At 31.9% G+C, this 16,710-nt stretch overlaps 1 long non-coding RNA gene across 1 annotated transcript in view; it reads right to left on the bottom strand.

Moving 5' to 3' along the window:
* LOC139528698 (uncharacterized) overlaps positions 1 to 16,710 on the bottom strand; it is a 493,302-nt gene that overhangs the window by 260,790 nt on the left and 215,802 nt on the right. The gene's annotated exons all lie outside the window — the stretch shown is intronic.

Here is a 16,710-nt window from a genome sequence, read left to right as displayed (position 1 = left end):
ATTCCGAGGAAAATTAAAAACGAAAAGTTACTAAGTAAAATGGCAAAATCAAAAACACATCAAACGAATGGACAACAAGTGTCATATTTCTGACTTGGTACAGACATTTTCAAATGTAGAAAGTGGTGGATTGAACCTGGTTTTAGGACTTTATCATATCAGAACTAAATTATATTCCATTCCATTGTCAAAACGTGTTTTACTATTTCAAGAGTCCCAAAATACTTCTGCTTCTGATTCTTGTTTCATTTTGTATAGATTAGTTGCAATAATCATGGACATTGCTAACCATATACTATTCAAACCCGTATCGACTACATCCAAAAATGAGAAAAAAACGTTTTTTATTAAGGTAAAATTCGCCAATAAAGGTTTCGATGCTGTAAATACTAGCATTATTTTCCATCAGAAATCTGTACAAAAAGCTATACCTGAAAACAAAGTTACACCTGTGATTTCTTAAACTTACACCTATTCTATTGCATCCAAGATTTTCAACCACATGAGGGTTTTAGAGGCCTTTAACCTCCAAAATGTAAAATCCAAGCCTCCGGATTGCTCATGTGCATCGTCGCAATACAATTATAGTCCAGCTAAACATGTTATTACTGGTGACCTTGGCATCGTTACCAATTAACAACTAAGAGAGTTGATAGCCAAGGGACAAACATATAGAATTCCGTAGCCCATCAACTGGAAAAAAGAACGTCTGGTTACTGATGGATGCAGTTGAGGACTGCAAGAAAATGAATAAAGCGCAAACCAGACTAACCAGAACTGGACATTTTGTCGGAATGTGTCGATCAGGCATTCAGAAGCGCATTCAAAAACTACGATGTACTATGCGCACAAGAGTTACTAATCCTTTCAAGAATCCAGATGGTGTGGATGTTTTATCCTCTGTGCATGAAAAATATGACGTTGTTCCAGCAGATAAAGCCTCAAATAATATTGTCTTCATATGTTAAAAAGCATTATTTGCAATATTGTCTCACTTACGAGCGTAGATTACATAGAACTACTGATAATCCTACATATTCTTTAACATCATTTACCAAGGACGAAATTTTACAAAGTCACAAATTTGTCCTTCTTTCTTTTGGTATTAACATCAAAGACAACGAAAACAATTTACTGTCATTAAACTGGATACCTTTACTTCACAAATATCTATATAAAGAACGATACATAGCTGGGTCATCAAAATGGTCGACTAAACATCTTTCTAAAGTACTACTACTAGTATTTCTACAGTTAAAGATGGGCTTAAAAAATATTGTGATGAGATATATTGTACCAGTGGTGTTAACAAGATGTGTATTTTCAAAAATTCAAAAGATCTACTGCTTAATCTTCGATCACAATCTTTGCAATTTTGCAGCAACATAAAGGCTTTTGATTTTTCTACGCTTTACACTGCTGTTCCCCACGCTCAGTTAAAAGATCGACTTCACCATTTTATTAAATCGAGCTTTTAACTATAAAGATGGGAATCGTAGGTACAAATTCCGACAATGATATTATCAAAATGCTGGACTTTTTTTATCAATAATATATTTGTTGAGTTTGGAGGATTTATATTACAACAGACAGTCGGGATTCCAATCGGTACTAATTGTGCAACCCTACTGGCTGACTTATGTTTGTACTCGTATGAAGCAGAATACATTAAGAACATTCTAAAAGAAAAAGAAAAAGAACCTTGCGAAATTGCTTAATTTTACTTTCCAATATATTGATGATGTCTATCATTGAATAACCAATATTTCAGCAAATACTTACATCTCATATATCCCAGTGAAACTGAAATTAAGGATACTTCTGATAATATATGGACAGCTTCATACCTTTCTACCCGAAATTCATGTCTTTAGTTTTGATGTACTTTTTGTTATTCTCCTCGGATTTTGTTAAATGTCTTATCGTTTGTAGTTGTAAAACTAATTTTGTTATGATGTATTCGTGAGATATGATAAAGATAATGAAACATCGAGTTCAGTTATTAGAGTTTAGTTTGGTTCAACTAAATTCTTACGATATATTTGGTTAACAGTTTGATTAAAAAAAAATACCGACATAGCTAGATAATAAATTAATTATATAATTACTACCACAATTTGATATAAATTAGTATTGTATTTTTCATTGTTATTAATAAGTGTTATATCAACATTATAAACCTAAACTTGAATTCCATACTAGTTTAGGAAATTTTTTAGACATTCAAATGTGACGTCACTTAAATTTGTGCGTTTATCGAATTGGCTAACGCGGCTGTCAATTTTTATCAGCTGTTTTAGGTTATTAAACTATCCGGTTTTTTTTTTGTAGTTGGTCACCGGTTTTATCATTTATATAGTCATTTTATAAACAAAAAAAATGTTTGCAACAGTATGAATTATTATACATAATAAGGATGTTCTTATCCTAGACAGAAAACCCTAGCCGTATTAGGCACAACTTTTGGAACTTTTGGTTCTCAATGCTCTTCAACTTTGTACCTTTTTTTATTTGGCTTTCTAACTTTTTTCATCAGAGCGTCACTGGTTTGTCTTGTGTGGACGAAACGCGCGTCAGGCGTATTAAATTTCAAACCTGGCACCTTTTGTTAGCTATCACTTGTGTGCATTTCTGTCCTATATGTTCCCCTTTATTTGTATTGTAGTCCTATCATGTTATGAAGTCATTTTAATGTTATATTTAACATTGTCATAAAAGCGGGCGGTTTGGCATGCCACTTAACCTCTCACTCGTATGACAGTCGAATTAACTTCTATTATATTTATAACGATGCGTGAACGGAACAGACATAATAGGTAAAATTGTCAACAGTGCAAATTGGTTTTCTCTTATATTCTAGTGTTTTATATTTGTCTGAGTCTGTGGTTTGCAGTGCAGGTTATTTTTTATTTTGCTTACGTCATTGTAAAATGTATTTCTATATTGCTTTCATTTTTAAAGTATGTATGTTTTTTTTCTTAATTTTGGATGTTGGAACCCAATTATTGTCTCTTTGAGCAAATATACAATCAAACACAATTCTATTACTCCTTTAGTAATTTTTTTTCTAAGTATATCATTGTATATCATTATAGATTTTCGGTTTTGAACATCCGTAAGTGCACATTGAAATTAATCTATTTACCACAAATTCGGATTCGAATGCACTAGGGCTATGACATTTTTTTAATAACGAATTCACCAGGAAACTGAAAATAGCCATTTTAAAGTATAAATACTATTGTTTGAATTTCTTTAAATTTATGCATTGAAAAATAATTTTTTTATTTGATTGATATCCTTTGATACTAAAATGACTAAATCAATTTATAACATAGTTAATATAACGCAAATGAGGTAACGTATGACACATATGAGGTAAAACATGTCAACCAAAACTGTTTTGTCATTTTGTTTAGAACACTCCAGATGGTATGGTATAGGATATCTCGGGTGACATTAAACTTGTTAAAACACAAAATAACATCTGATGAAAACTAGGAAATAATGTTGCGCCTGCACTTCCACCAGAGTCTGCAAAACAAAAAATTGTTGTGAGTTGATTTCATCAGTTTGATGGTTACACTCGCTTTGTACATTAGAAAATGACAAATAATTCGATACTTTGTAAAAATTTACAACCCAAGAAAAATAATGTTATTTTTAATGTGAGATAATTTTAAGGGAGAACAATATTTGTTCACATTTTTTTTTAGGTCTTTCCACTTTTCTATGGAAAGATCTATTGTTTTTCTTCTGATTATTTTGTTTTCTTCCTCCTAATTTTGTTCTTGCGATATGTTTCGCAATATGTCGCTATGATATTTGGTATATGATATCGAACAGTTTATGCGCTTTTGAAATTTACCCTGTGTAACCGAATACTTTTCTATGTGGGAGTTATCTCCACAAACACTGCTTTCCTTGTGTCCACTACTGCTTCGCAACCGTTAAAGAGTATGACAAATTTATTTTATAAAATTGCTCGTTATACCCTTCGCATGATTTGTCCTATTTTGACCGAAGCAATATGAACGCTCCATATATTTTTGAATTTGGCTTATTTTCACTTATTCCCCAAAACCGTATAAGATAGCAACAAATTATTTGTACTAAATTGTTAGATGCGACATGTCGTAACACGTAAATTTTGATTGCAAGGGTACGTTGAACGTAAATAAACTCATCACAGATACCAGGACCAAAATGTTATATTTACGCCAGACGTGCATTTCGTCTACAAAAGACTCAACAGTGACGCTCGAATCAAAAAAATGTTCAAAGGCCAAATAAAGTACGAAGTTTAAGAGCAAAAGGGAGTTTGTATTTACAAATACGCGTATAATGATATAACTCATTAACCAAATATAATTAAGACCTATGGTCTTTTGATTTGATGTCCTTGATTTATGACCTTGAAATTGATCTCAAGGTCATAGCTTAATTTGACGTTCTAGATTGTGACCTTTGCTTTTACCTCATATGTATACATGATAAAGTCATGAGACTTTTGGCAAAAGGTATCCAACCATTTAACCTTGAAAAAAACAACCGGAAGTGATCTTGTGTAAACCGCAAGTAGCTTTTTTTTGTACTTTATTAATATAAAAGTATATAGAACCAGATAGTTTTGCAATCAGTGTCAAGTAAATATTCACATATTATCGAAAGTAACATTTTTCAAACCGGAAGTAACAAATGATCTTCCTTATTTAAAAAATATTGTATAGAAACCATATATTTTTGGAATCAGCGTACAATAAGCTATCATTTGACGATTGAAATGACATTTTAAACTTAATTTTACAACTTTCATATTAAAATACATTGTGTTTGGTGGAAAGACCTTCAATTGTTCTCTGAACAATTGGTTTTTAATTCTAAGTGGGGTTCGTTTTGCTTAGTTTTTTATTTTCTATCATTCTATGTTGTGTATTGTGTACTTTTATTTGTCTGTAAGTTTTTTGTTAGCCATTGCATTGTCAGTTTGTTTTTGATCTTTCAGTTTGACTGTGTCTCTGTTATCATTCGCCCCACTTTAAATGCCGAATTGAACTTGGTTTGAAAAGACAACAAGTGTCAATGGTAAAGTAGGACCTGTTAACTCTGCCAGAGCACTGGTACACCTGATACCATCCTCTATTTTGTGGTAGGTAAGTGTAGAATTAATTTTGTTCATGCCTTAGTTTACTTTGCAGAGTTATGGAATACATCACGTATATAAATTAACATTAAACAGATGTATTGTATTTGTCATTGTGACAGCAGTCTGAACCGACTTTTGCATTTTATAGTTTAGAATAAGATTAACAGAAACAGTTCAAACAAATCTTCGCTCAACATAACCGGAGCGGGCAACATAACTGTATTCGTCCTTTTTCCATTACGGAAATTTAGTACTTGTCTGCTTAGCATTAAACAAAGATCACATGTTTTACAGTTCCGTTCAGTTAAATTGCAACCAATGATTAACTGTTAACAAAAAAAAACCTTATATAGTGCAAACATGACAGGTCCATGTCCTTTGTTTGAAATATAACAATTGTAATGTTTGCGAGAATCATTTCTTTCTAGATCTTCAATACATTTAACTTTGACACCTTTTTCACAAGGAATTTGTATGATTTTTTAAAAATGGCTTTATTAACTATATGAAAAAAATATGACAAAGAAGTTGGGGATCAATAGGGAACATTTTTATTAGAAGTACGTTGATAAAACATGTCTAGCGATTATCCTTAGATAAGAGACACAGTTAATACCTGATGAATAAAGGCAACAGTAGTATACCGCTGTTCAAAACTCATAAATCCATGGACAAACAAAAAATCTGGGTAACAAACTAAAACCGAGGGAAACGCATTAAATATGGGAGAGAACAACGACACAACACCGAAACGCAACACACACAGAAACGGACCAAGCATCAGACAAAATACCACGAGAATAACAAATATAACATCAAAACCAAATACATGAATTTGGGATAGACAAGTACCGTGCCACGTCTTATCTTAATATCTCAAAAATAAGAAAAAACAAACGACACAACATTAAAATGCAACACACACAGAAACGAACAATAATATAACAATGGCCATCTTCCTGACTTGGTACAGGACATTTTTAAAGGGGAATACAAATTTCCTGAATCAGTCATAGTCGGATCTGTAGATGCCTGAATCTGTATGACAAAGATGTCCTGAATCAGTCATAGTCGGATCTGTAGATGGAATTAAAGGTGCTACTGTTTCTACAACTATTGTGTCGTTACCATCTCCAGTGACTGTAAAGAAAGAAATATGCAAGGGAATTTATGAAAACAAATTATCAATTCATCACATAGCAAATACCATTATTTCATTCATATTCGCAGAAGAACAAATATCTTGGATTCGGGGGTATACGTAAATCAGGAATAATAATATTAAACGAAAATCAACTTTTGTTTATGATAGATTGAAGAATTTGGAAAAGAAAGATATTTAATATCTATGGATGTACGCTCTTTCTTCAGTCAACGACCATTGGTATACACGATGCATTTGTACGGCCCTTTATAGATTGTTGTTTGATGTGAGCCAAAGCTCCATGTAAAATTTTGTGCTTTGACCTATGATGATTTATTTTTACAAATCATAACTTGAATGGAGAGTTGTCTCCTTTGCACTCATACCACATCTTTTTCCATCTATCTATCAAATTAAACGAATCCTTAAAATGATAAAATTAAAACTGACATGACCAAAGAACTTGTAGTGTAAACTGTATTAGCAGATACAAATATGACAATCGCTTGAATTGATAATTAGCCCGTTGTAGCAATCCAATCAATCTGACGAGATCGAACTCGAAAGTTCAGAGAATTAAGTACATTGCATTTATCGTGGAATGTCGGATCTTAGGTATGAATCCATTATATATAATGTGAATTTCAATAGTTTCGAAAGATAGAGGTGAAATGGTTTAATATGTTGAAAAGGATTAAACTACCAGGCATCTTTCTAAATAAATTGACTGGAACTGTATATGAGTTGATTTATGTTAGACTCCTCAAACATTTGAATATTGTTAGCGTTGATCTGTTAATATACTATACTTATTCTTTGATTTATTTTCACTTTCACGATATACTCATGTATATATTATATATGTTGTGTACAAGTAATCATTTTGTACAAATTATAATTTGCTCAATTCTACCACGATTTCGCAGACACCGGTACTATTGTATTAAGCCTAATATTCTTGTATTGAATTAAAATATTATAAGGGAAGTCAAGTTCCAACTCTCTTAGATTGAGGAGGTTGATGACATGAACCAATTTCAGGACCTACATGTAATCGGTCATTAAGCTCCTAAATGTGCCATGTTTTTTTACAACTATTCGTTGTTTCTCCGTTGGTGTTTTTTTTAATTGTCTCTATATATGTTCAAAATTGTTTAAAAATTCTGCTCTTGAAGTGTTATTCTTATCGCGAACTCTCACATTATTCGTGATATATTCATATGACAACACATTAGTTATTACGACGATGGAATTTGAATACTATAAAAATGTAGAAGTGTAAATAAGACAAAACAAACTGTTGTAGTATAGAGGCAATACAGCACAACTTACCAAAGTTAATTAGCAGGAAGTAAGCACAACAACAAACAATGGCCCGAAGGGAATTCTAAAACATAATTTTATTTGTATTGAACGACACGTGTTTGAAAAATTGAAAAATCGCATAAAAGAAATATTCCACAATGCCTTTCAACATAAAAATGGTAGCATACGCTATAAATGTATTACTTTGGGATTTCATGCGGCATATTTCGTGAATAGTGACAAACAAAAAGGCAAAACATGCTACACAGAAGAACAAGTGGTCAGTATGGTGGAGTTTCTTATCGACAACATATTTGTTGAGTTTGGAGGTAGACTTTTCCAACAAATTGTCGGCATTCCTATGGGAACAAACTGTGCGCCTCTTCTTACCGACCTCTTCTTATTTTCATATGAATCGGAGTTCCTCCAGACACTTGTCAAACTCAAGAGAATCAAAGAAGCCAGATTATTTAATTGCACTTTCAGATATATTGATTATGTTTTTTCCTTAAACAATCCGAACTTTTTCTGATTGGGTTCCATTAATATATCCCCCAGAACTAGAAATTGAAGAAACAACAGACACGGCTTCCTCCCCCTCATTTTGAGACGTATATCTCGAATTTGACTAACACAGTCATCTCAGTACCAGAATCTATGACAAGCAAGACGATTTTAATTTTGATATTATAAATTTCCCCCACCTTAGTAGCAATATACCTACTTCACCTGCATATGGGATATATATTTCCCAACTTATTCGATATGCAAGAGCTTGCAGCTCCTACTCCTAGACTTTGTAAAACGTCATCAGTGTCTGAGTAGAAAGTTGATTAACCAGGGGTATGTCAAAGAACGTCTTGTCCTTTTTCTAAAAAAGTTCATCGGAAGGTACCAATACCTTGTTGATAAATATTCCGTATCAATATGATCAACTTCACAAATAATACACGATGGTCTTGATGTATAGATTCTGCGTACTGATGTTGTTTATCATCTTTAAAACGTGTTTTATTGTTCTTTCATTTGTCTTTGTTCTATTATTAATATTACGTTTACTGTTAAATTGTTTTATGTGATATCCGTTTGACGTGGCTCGGTACTTATACATCTCGTCAATGTGTTTGTATTGTCTTTCTTTTTTTGGTGATGTGTTTTGTACATGTATATGCGACTTTTTGTATATCTATGGTTCTTATAACGGGACTCTGTACTTTAAAAGATCCCGTCAGTATGATATTGTTCTATTTTATGTCATTATGATATATTTCTATTATGAATTACAAAATACGTTGAACCACAAACGTCAAAATCATTCAATCGCGTAGTGGAATTAACTATTTGTGGATTCTTATAAATTATATATAACTTTTGGACTGTTTTAAATCTGGGTCTATTTCTGAAATTTATTCTTACATACTTTTGATTTTTTAACCCTGTATGCTAACATTGCCTATGTAAATTTTAAAATTGTTTGTATGTACATTGAACGACAAATCTATGTGACGTATAAAATTTTCTGACGTCAGACACACAAATCAATGAATGTGTTTGTAGATAGATGTTTTTGTGTTCTGTTAAATTGTTCCTTTTAAAATTGTTACACGATGATGACTGCTGAACCCATATTTTGACTATTTTATTTATTGTGTCTGTTTAGTTAACGCATCATTGTAAATATAACGGAATTTGATGAGACTGTCATCAAAGTGAGAGGGTTAGCGCTATAAAACCAGGTTTAATCCACCATTTTCTACATTTGAAAATGCCTGTACAAAGTCAGAAATATGACAGTTCTTGTCCATTCGTTTTTGAATCGTTTTGTTATTTGATTTTGCCATGTGATTATGGACTTTCCGAATTGATTTTCCTCTAAGTTCAATATTTTTGTGATTTTACTTTTTTCATTATTTGTCACAATTTACATAGCTACCAGAATAAAATGCACACAGGTTCTAAATATGCTTTTGAATAGTTTACTTTCTATCTGCTTTAATTGTTAAAGTTGAATCATATGAAAACCTTATATTTTCATTATTGACAGACTATATATTTTGTTACCAGGTTTTTATTTCATTTTTTCAATTTCTTACAAGGAACATATGACAGTATTTCGATATAAGAAGAATTAGAATGAGTGCTAATTTACTTTTATTGATAATGTTAGCTGATTTTCTATTGAGCTGAGTTCACAAAAGATTTTGATAACATATGTTTTTTTAATTTCAATTATGCCAGCTTCGAATACAATGTATGCTCTTCCAGTTTGATTCTCAATAGAATAGCGTATACCTATACCATACTTAGTTGCTCTCTGGTTCAATTGAAAAAAGATGAAATTTAAAATATACCATAACAACCGTTTTCGGCATCAACTGATAGCGTTTAATAACCATATAACTTTAAAACCCAAGATTGTTTTAAAATATGTCCGGTTTTCATACTGCAATGTTATACAGACTTTAAAAAAAAATCATCTGCTTCTTTACGTTAATTGATGTGGATGACTTTGCCCTATTTGAATGCGTAGCTCCTCATGTATTTTATTATTTAATTTTTTTTTTTACTTTTCAATATTCAGTATTCAGTGTTTCTGATGAGAAATAAAGTAACAAAACAAATGTACTCCGAGAAAAATTCAAAACGAAAAGTCCGAAATTAATTTGGGATAATTAAAAGCTAAAACACATCAAATGAATTAATAAAAAATGTCATACTCCTGATTTGGTACCTGCATTTTCTTAGGTTGCAAATGGTGGATTAAACCTAGTTTTATAGCTAGCTAAACGTCTTATTTGAATGACAGTTGCATTAAATATTTCAATTGAAGTTAATTCCAGAATAGCACAAGGCCATATCAAATTAATTTTTTTTTTCGTATACTGCAGTTATGTATAAAATTAAAACATGCTAGTAATACGAAAGAGTGTATTATATGAATTAAATACAGATAATGTCAACATAATTTTTAATTGATATCTGAAATCGTTATTACCAAACATGGATACTATGATTTAGAATTCAAAGCTAAAATGTAAGTATCAAGAGAAAGCAGATAGTGGTTAGTATCGTATAACGCGCTTTAATTTTACTTTAATCGGCATCACTGTTAGAAGATAACCTATATTAATTAGTTACTTCCAATTATTGACGTTCTCTCAAAGAAAGTTCAGTGAGTGACGCACCTGTTCTTATATGTGATTATCCATATCAATGTTAGCTTTTAAATGAGCATTGTGTTCAATCGAACAAACTGTTGAAGTTTAAATACAATGTCATACATAGAAAGTGAAAGCTTATCTCGGTTTTGACTTACATTTATGCGTTTATTGATTTGGCTAACGCGGCTGTGAATTGGTTAATGCTGTTTTCTGCTATTTATCTATCCGTTTTTATTTTGTAGTTAGTTTCCGGTTTTATAATTTATATCTATTATATAGTCATTTTATAAAAAAAATAAATACTGTTTGCACAGAATGAATTATTCTAAATATTAAGGATGTTCTTATTCCAGGCAGAAAAGCATACTTATGGGCACAATTTTTTTGAACCTTTTGGTCCTCAATGCTCTTCAACTTTGTACCTTTTTTTTGGCTTTCGTAATTTTTTCATCAGAGCGTCACTGGTTTGTCTTGTGTGGACGGAAAGCGCGTCTGGCGTTAACATTTTAAACCTGGCACCTTTTGTTAGCTATCATTCGTGTGTTTTCCGTCCTATTTGTTCTCCCATTTATTTGTGTTGGAGTACTATCATGTATTGTTGTCATTTTCATGTTATATTTAACATTGCCATAAAAGCGGGAGGTTTGGCATGTCACAAAACCAGGTTCAACCAACCATTTTTTTTTTATTAAAATGACCTGTAGCAAGTCAGGAAAATGTGCATTGTTATAGTATAGTTCGTTTCTGTGTGTGTTACATTTTAATATTGTGTTTCTGTTGTGTCGTTGTTCTCCTTTAATATTTGATGTCTTTCCCTCAGTTTTAGTTTGTAACCCAGATTTGTTTTATTCTCAATCGATTTATGAATTTCGAACAGCGGTATATTACTGTTGCATTTATTCGTAGGGCTAAACCTCTGACTCGTATGACAGTCCATTAACCTCTATTATATTTATAACGATGCGTGAACAAAACTGACATAAAAGGTAAAATTGTCAACATATGCAAATTGGTTTTGATTTATATTTTAGTGTTTTATATTTGTCTGAGTTTGGGGTTTGCAGTGCTTTTTTTTTTTTTTTTTTTTACGTCATAGTCAAATGTATTTCTATATTGCTTTGATTTTTAAAGTGAGTCTGTTATTTTTTTCTGAATTTTGGATGTTGGAACCCAATTATTTTCTCTTTGACCAAATATACAGTCAAACACAATTCAATTACTCCTTTAGTAATTTTTTTCAGGTATATCATTATAGATTTTTCGGTTTTGAACATCCGTTAGTGCACGTTGCAATTAATCTATTTACCACAAATTCGGATTCGAATGCATTAGGATTAAATGGCTTACTGCTATGACATTTATTTAATAACGAATTCACCAGGAAACTGAAAATTGCCATTTTAATGTATATATGTTCCAGACTATATGAGTATTTGGACCGTACGCGTACGGTCCGGACCGTATACGTATACTCGTACGGTCCGACCATACGCGTATGGTCGGACCGTATGAGTATACGCGTACGGTCCAGTACGAGCTGACCATACATGTTATTTGATCATATGGATTAAAATTGAAACAAGCATTTATCACAATCTTTATTTTTAGTTTTACAAAATGCTGTTGATAATTTATTACAATTAGATAGATAAAATGAACAAACGAACAATTGAAATTATTAATAAGTATTTGTTTAATTTTATATCTGAATCCTATTTTGGTACTCTCGCCCAAGGTGACACAATTCAAGTAACGTAATATTTTTTACATTTTCATGTATGCAGTTCATGCATGTTCCTTTGCATTTGCATTTTTTGGTAAAGTTGCTAAATATTCTAAAACAATTGACCTCCCACATTATGTTTACTTCCGATATCTTCAATTTCAGTGATTATAATTCAATTAATGTATTACTGATCGACATGCTTAATACAAGAGACTAACAGATTTAATTAGCGTGAATTTAAAAAAAAATTAAATATAAAGTTTTTGTTTCAATTACAATTGAACTTTTTTAGATTAATTTGATAGTTAAGTTATGTTGATCTGCTATATGCATTTGTAACTCATAAACTTGAGCAACTTTTTAATATTAGTCAGACCGTACGCGTACGGTCCGACCGTATGAGTATTTTGAAAAAGTACGCATACGGTCCAGACCGTACGCGTACGGTCCAAATACTCATACGGTCTGGAACATATATACTAAGGTTTGAATTTCTTTCAATTTATGCATTAAAAATAGATTTTTTATTTAATTTATATCCTTTGATACCAAAATGACTCAATCAATTTATTACTTAGTTACATGTAATATAACGCAAATGAGGTAACGTATGACATATATGAGATAAAAACATGTAAACCAAAATTGTTTTTTCATTTTGTTTAGAACACTCCAGACGGTATGGTATAGGATATCTCGGGTGACATTAAACTTGTTAAAACACAAAATAGCATCTGATGAAAACTAGGAAATAATGTTGCGCCTGCACTTCCACCAGAGTCTGCAAAAAAGTGATTTTTGTTGTGAGTTTATTTCATCAGTTTGATGGTTACACTCGCTTTTAATTTGGAAATGACAAATAATTCGATACTTTGTAAAAATTTTCAACCCAAGAAAAATAATGTTATATTTCAATGTGAGAAAATTTTAAGGGAGAACAAGATTTTTTCACCTTTAGTTTTAAGTGGGGTTCGTTTTGCTTAGTCTTTCATTTTCTATCATTCTATGTTGTGTCTTGTGTACTTGTATTTGTCTGTAAGTTTTTTTTAGTCATTGCATTGTCAGTTTGTTTTCGATCTATGCGTTTGACTGTTTCTCTGCTATCATTCGCCCCACTTTAAATGTCGAATTGAACTTGATATGAAAAGACAATAAGTGTCAACAGTAAGGCAGGATCTGTTAACTCTGCCAGAGCACTGGTACACCTGATACCATCCTCTTTTTTTTGGTAGGTTAGTGTTGAATTAATTTTGTTGATGACTTAGTTTACATTGCAGAGTTATATAATACATCACGTATATAAATTAGCATAAACAACAGATGTATTGTATTTGTCATTGTGACAGCAGTCTGAACCGACTTTTGTATTTTATATTTTAGAATAAGATTAACAGAAACAGTCCAAACAAATCTTCGCTCAACACTACCTGAGCGGGCAACTTAATTGTATTCGTCTTATTTACATTACGGAAATTTAGTACTTGTCTGCTCAGCATTAAACAAAGATCACATGTTTTACAGTTCCGTTCAGTTAAATTGCAACCAATGATTAACTGTTAACAACAACAACAAAAAAAACTCAATCAAAACTAACTTATATGAGATGTTCGCTCCTCTATTTCAGATTAAAAAGTTTTCCAAACATATTGTTATTTGTTAATAGTATTCCTCACATAACTGACCTTAGCAAAAATGACATATCAATGTCCTTTGTTTGAAATATAACAATTGTAATGTTTGCGAGAATTATTTCTTTCTAGATCTTTAATACATTTGACTTTGACACCTTTTTTCACAAGGAATTTGTATGATTTAAAAAAAAACGGCTTTATTATTTATATGAAAACAAATGTGACAAAGAAGTTGGGGATTAGTAGGGAACATTTTTATTAACAGTACGTTGATAAAACATGTCTAGCGATAATCCTTATATAAGAGAAACATTTAATGACGGATGAATCAGTCATAGTCGGGTCTGTAGGTGCTACTGTTTCTACAGCTGTTGTGTCATTAACATCTCCAGTGACTGTTAAGAAATGGAATATACAAGGGAATTGATGAAAACAAATTATCAATTCATCACATGGCAAATACCATTGTTTCATTCATATTCGCAGAGGAACAAATATCTTGGTTTCGAGGGTATAAGTAAATCACGAATAACAATATATAACGAAAATCAACTTTTGTTTATGATAGATTGAAGAATTTGGAAAAGAAAGATATTTAATATCTATGGATGTACGCTTTTTCCTCAGTCAACGACCATTGGTATACACTATGCATTTGTACGGCCCTTTATAGATTGTTGTTTGATGATGGTTTATTTTTACAAATCGTACCTTGAATGGAGAGTTGTCTCCTTGGCACTCATATCACATCTTTTTCTATCTATCTATCAAAATTAACGAATCCTTAAAATGATAAAATTAAAACTGACATGGCCAAAGAACTTGTAGTGTAAACTGATTTAGCAGATACAAGTATGACAATGAATTGATAATTAGCCCGTTGTAGCAATCCAATCAATCTGACGAGATCGAACTCGAAGCTTCAGAGAATTAAGTACATTGTATTTATCGTGGAATGTCGGATCTTAGGTATGAATCCATTATATATAATGTGAATTTCATTAGTTTCGAAAGATAGAGGTGAAATGTTTCAATACGTTGAAAAAGCTTAAACTACCTATACCCGTAGCCAGAGCAGAGGGGTTTATGGGGTTCGGACGACCCCCCTTGTAAACAAACAAGCACTGTTAAAGTCAAGGTTCTGTTTAATTCGTACTGTTAAAGTTGAGTTCGCAAGCCCAAATACCTCCCCCCCCCCCCTCTTTGGGAATTCCTGGCTACGGGCCTGCTACCAGGAATCTTTCTAAATAAATTGACTAGAACAGTATATGAGTTGATGTATCTTAAACCCTCAATCATTTGAATTGTGTTAGCGTTGATATGTTGATGTAATATACTTATTCTTTGATTTATTTTCACTTTCACGATATACTCATGTATATATTATATATATTGTACTTGGGGTTTGGAAGCACAGCAAATTCAAATATTTACTTTATCTATTACCTTCTTGTACTGACAAAAAAGAAGTGATAATTACTTAAGAAACACATCATACTTGGAATCAACTACATAGTAATAATGATGCATTTGATGAGTCTTATGTAGACAAAACGCGCGTCCTCGCGTACTAAGTTATAATCCTGGTATATTTGCTAACTATTTTCACCACTGGATCGATGCCACTGCTAGTGGACGTCTCATTACTGAGGGTATCATCAGCCCAGAATTCAGCACTTCAATGTTGACATGATTATCAATTATATGGTCATTTGTAAAAAAGATTCTGTAACAAAAATTTTAATTTTCAAAAAAACTATGGATGTTCTTATCCCAGGAATAGATTACCGTCACTGATGTTTCGTATGTAGAAGAAACGCGCGTCTGGTGTATTAAATTTTAATCCTGGTACCTTTGATACTACTAACGAAACAGTCTGTATAGCTGACTATGCGGTATGGGCTTTGCTCATTGTTGAAGACCGTACGGTGACCTATAGTTGTTAATGTTTGTGTCATTTTGGTCTTTTGTGGATAGCTGTCTCATTGGCAATCATACCACATCTTCTTTTTTATATGATCTCCTTGAGGCACAACTCCTCTGAAACCATACACAGTCAGACAAATTTGTGAAATCACGTAAAAATGTAGTTGTTTGCACTTCCTAAATCTTTCTTCCACTTTTTTGGAAAATATCCAAATATTTATTATCGATTAATATATTATACGCGTTGCACATGCTCGAAATTCAACTTACTCTTTAATGATCTTTAATTCAACAATTGCCCAATTCTACCACGATTTCGCAGACACCCGGTACTATTTTATTAAGCCTAATATTCATGTATTGAATTAAAATATTATAAGGAAAGTCAAGTTCCAACTCTTTTAGATTGAGGTGATTGATGACATGAACCAATTTCAGGACCTACATGTAATCGGTCATTAAGCTCCTTAATGTGCTATTTTTTTTACAACTATGCGTTGTTTCTCCGTTGGTGTTTTTTTTAATTGTCTCCGTTTCTTATGTTCAAAATTGTTTAAAACTTCTGCTCTTGAAGTGTTATTCTTATCGCGAACTCTAACATTATTCGTGATATATTCATATATCAACACATTAGTTATTACTACGATGATATTTGAATACTATAAACATGA

The sequence above is a fragment of the Mytilus edulis genome, chromosome 1 (genome assembly GCF_963676685.1).
Source record: "Mytilus edulis chromosome 1, xbMytEdul2.2, whole genome shotgun sequence".
In the NCBI taxonomy this organism is placed as follows: domain Eukaryota; kingdom Metazoa; phylum Mollusca; class Bivalvia; order Mytilida; family Mytilidae; genus Mytilus; species Mytilus edulis.
This window is presented reverse-complemented; position numbering and strand designations above follow the sequence as displayed.